The following is a 4,484-nucleotide window of genomic DNA, read 5'->3' as shown; positions in this document are numbered from 1 at the left end:
AAACAAAATTATAGAGATAATCATAAGCGAATCAACCTGGCTTTTTTATGTAATTAAAATATAAATTTCCTAGCAATTTGTAGACGGAAGATTATTACGTGTTTGATAGGAAAGGAAACAAATCCCAACAGTCAGTTGTTCTATTAATGCACCCCATTAGGGTAATGCATAATTACTTTTTTTTATACTGCATATGTATAAATTACCCATGCCATTTCCATTTTTCCTTCTAAAAAAGAGAAATGTGAAAGATGGCTCTACTGTTGGACAGGTAGGTGGCATCTATGATGCGTCAGTAAAGAGACCATGGACCACACTGTGGGCGTGGCTTATTTTGTGGGTGTGGCTTGCTGGCCATGTGATCAGGTGGGAGTGGCTTGATGATCGTGTGATCAGAGAGGTGGCTTAAAGGTCATGTGACTGGCTTAAAGGTGGCCAACTTGATGTCACTCACGTCAAGGGTTTGGGTTAGGGTGCCTCACCTCGAAGAGATACAATTTCACTCTCTATTTACTATGACTGAACATCCAAAATATACTCTTTAATTCTATGTATATATGCCACATAGAAACATAGAAACATAGAAGACTGACGGCAGAAAAAGACCTCATGGTCCATCTAGTCTGCCCTTATACTATTTCCTGTATTTTATCTTACAATGGATATATGTTTATCCCATATTACACACATTACATTATCTACTATATGAACCAGGCCTGGGCTGTCAATTTTATCCATCACAACTACATCACTTTGATTTAAAAAAAAAAAACTTTAGTCCCTTCTTCCCTTGTTTTGAAAAAGAAAAGGGAAGTAGAGTGTGAAATGACAACCTTCCAACTTCTTTTTAGAGGTAGAAAGCATGAGTGAAATCCAGCAGATAGTGGAAATTTTGAGTAGTTCAGAGAGCCAGTGTGGTGCAATGGTTACAGTGCAGCACTGCAGGCTACTTCAGCTAACCACTAGCTGTAGTTCAGTAGTTCAAATCTCACCACCAGCTGAAGGTCAACTCAGCCTTCCATCCCTCCGAGGTGGGTCAAATGAGGACCCAGATTGTTGGGGGCAAGAGGCTGGAGAAGGCTGGAAAAGCAGTATATGAAGCAGTATATACGGAGGTCACCCACAAAGCAATGCACCACATTTTTTTTCTCAGCCTACAGTGATGGTATGAATGCAAAACTTTAGATAGACATTATTTGAATTGTCAGGAATGCATGTGTAAATTTTTTGTTTCTTCCGACAGACGGTGTAGTTGCAGCCGTGTTCCAAAATGGCGGCTATAAGTGATGTACTTTACAAGCAGTGTGTCGTCATTGAATTTCTCACTGTGGAGAAAGAAATTGTTGGGAACATCCACAAATGTCTGTGTACAGTTTATGGAGAATCTGCAGAAGTCGACAGAAGTACGGTTAGTCGCTGGGCATAGAGGGGGAGGCCATTAGAGGTGCAGAAATGGCTTCGTGATCAGAACAAGGAGTGGTACCGACAGGGCATACACACCCTTGTGTCTCGCTGGAGGAAGGCCATAGAACAGGACGGAGATTACATCGAAAAACAGGGAGTGTAGAAGAAACATCCTTCTTTCCTGTATCTAAGTTTCATTGTGTTCAATAAATAATTGTTGGAGGAAAAAATGTAATGCATTACTTTCTGGGCGACCCTTGTAAGTCTAAACGCTATTGCTATTCTGGAGACAATTTCTGTTGCACTGATTAATTTTGCTCACTGTCAGGAAGTTTGTCTTTAGTTTTAGGTTGCCTACATTGGTTAGTTTACATTTATTTTTTCTCATCCTGCCCCCTGGTGCTTTAGAAAATGTTGTGGTTAGCTCTGGCCCAGCTCCTGCCCCAAGGACTGTGGATGTGGGGGAGACATCCACATGCTGCAGGCCTGTTTTGCCCCCGGTGGAATCTGCTGATGAAGGCTCCTCAGACCAAGAAGACATGAGTGACAGGGAGGAGGAGAGTGTGGCAGACAGCTCAGAAGGAGATCAATTATCTAGCTCCTCCTTGGGTTCAGAACAAGAGTTAATGATACAGCCACGCATGCGGAGAGCGATGCGTAGGCAGCAACAACTGAGAGATTATTACCTGTGGTTGGGTGGGGCTGTGGTAATTAGTGAGGCTGCTATAAAGAGTAGCCTGTGGGTTTGGCCATTGTGGAGGATTATCTGATCGTTGTGTTTCATGCCTGCTTTACTGACTTTGACCTTTTGTGTGCTGATTTTTCCCAGCTTTGAAACTAAACCAGGGCAAAGTGTGTTTCACTTTGTGAAAGAAGAAGGACTGTGAATTGCCTCACAGCTGCAAGCTAAGTATCACAGAACTGATAAGGGACTTGTACAAATTACCAGTTTGTTTGGAGACCAGTGCTCTTTGCTATCCCAAAAGAGGGCTTGGTTTAAGTGAATTTTCCTTATAAAGAACATTGTTTTGAATTTTCAAACGTGTGTGTGTCTGAAATTTGTACCTGTGAATTTTTGGGAGGAGTCTACCAGAAAGCCCGACAGAACAGGAAAATATTATGGAAAAGTAGCCACCATGAGTTAACTACAAATAATATATACTGCTCAAAAAAATAAGGGGAACCCTTAAACAATGGAATATAACTGCAAGTAAATGAAACTTCTGTGAAATCCAACTGTCCACTTAGGAAGCAACACTGATTGTCAGTCGATTTCACATGTTGTCAGCACATTCAACTTTGCACAGAACAAAGTATTCAATGAGGATATTCATTCAGATCTAGGATGTGTTTGTTCTTGGAGTGTTCCCTTTATTTATTTTTTGAGCAGTGTATAATTACAAGGGGTAGGCAACAGATGATTATCCAGTATTAACAGCTGTGTTGTGGCTTGTCTAAATAAATGATCGGGTCTGAACTAACAAATTAAACTAAACCAAATGAAACTTGTGCTACATTTGACATACAAAAGAAAACCACCTTAAACTAGAGTAAAAATAAAGTAAACTAACATAAGCTTAGTTAAGCTAAGCTAAACACAGTTGAATTCAATATTAAACTTTAGGGCAGCCTCCTGAAAATATTACAGTTTGTGAGTAAGTCACGCCAGCTAACCAATTTCCAAATTAATATTTTCTGCTCAAAAATCTGTTAATTTTTGTTTTTAGTTACATTGAAATAATAATGTTTTGCATTGCGGTTTCAATTTTCTCCTTCTGTTACCTCTCTTTCTTTTTCAAATTTCTCTTTCTCTCTCCCTCTCTCTACGTGTGTTTGTATTCATGTATATTATGTAATATTCTGTCCAAAAGTAGAGAAGTTCTTTTTAACTCTGCCATAAAAAATCATAAAGTTTTAAGACGTTAGGAAACATTCCTGTTTGCATTATATTAACTTGGGACTGCACGTTCAGGAAAATCTTAGCGGTGGCATGTCAGAAAAACATCAAATGCCGTATAAATGCAGTTTTGTTGATATGGCTGTGACAGAAGCATATGCCATTCTATTAATTCCCAAACAAATTTTTCCACCAAGTACCATATTTTGAGAGAACATGCATTTGCGGTGCACCAGAAATAGAAGACATTGCACATGTGCTACTCAATTGTAAACTATACTCCTCAGTAAGACCTCAGTATTTACAGCCCCTACTTGACAAAATCATACACTGGGACTGTAATAAACAATTATCATATTTTATTCAGGGTACAAATATATATGTAGTTTCTAGAACCGCTAAGTTCATAGTCAGGGCTGTTCAGATGAGAATACGTTTTATAGAACATATTGGGGTGGCATGCAAAGGAGATGAACTCACTTAAGAATATTTTATATCAGTATCTTAAATTTGTTTAATATAATCCTTTGCACGAGTTATATTATCATGTTTTACTACTCAATTTTAACATATTATACTGCATTTTAACTTATTATTTATTCAAATTCTCTCTATTTTAGCCAATTTTATTGTATTTTAACCAGTCACAGTTTTATGATGACTGATGTGGTCCTTTTCCTCGCTTTGATATGGTCGATTGACTAATCAAATAAAGTTGATATAGATTGATTGTTACCTCTCTCTCTTTTTCAAATTTCTCTTTCTCTCTCCCTCTCTCTCTACGTGTGTTTGTATTCATGTATATTATGTAATATTCTGTCCAAAGGAAGAGAAGTTCTTTTTAACTCTGCCATAAAAAATCATAAAGTTTTGAGACGTTAGGAAGCATTCCTGCTTTGCATTATATTAACTTGGGGCTGCACATTCAGGAAAACCTTATCTGTGGCATGTCAGAAAAACATCAAATGCCGTATAAATGCAGTTTTGTTGATATGGCTGTGACAGAAACATATGCCATTCTATTAATTCCCAAACAAATTTGGGGAAGTGTTGCCAATTTGAGTGGGGTGTGTGTGTGTGTGAAACAAATAACATCAGATTTGCAAAAACAGAATTTGGATTCATTTCAAAGCAAACTTCACAAATAAACCCATATGGTTTCCTTTTGTTTCCAGCTCTGCAG

General features: G+C 38.2%; 1 pseudogene; it reads left to right on the top strand.

Moving 5' to 3' along the window:
- The first annotated feature begins 251 nt into the window (after window positions 1–251).
- LOC139170028 (uncharacterized) overlaps window positions 252–4,484 on the top strand; it is a 10,460-nt pseudogene continuing 6,227 nt past the window's right edge.

The sequence above is a fragment of the Erythrolamprus reginae genome, chromosome 7 (assembly GCF_031021105.1).
Source record: "Erythrolamprus reginae isolate rEryReg1 chromosome 7, rEryReg1.hap1, whole genome shotgun sequence".
Classification (NCBI taxonomy): Eukaryota; Metazoa; Chordata; class Lepidosauria; order Squamata; family Dipsadidae; genus Erythrolamprus; species Erythrolamprus reginae.
This window is presented reverse-complemented; position numbering and strand designations above follow the sequence as displayed.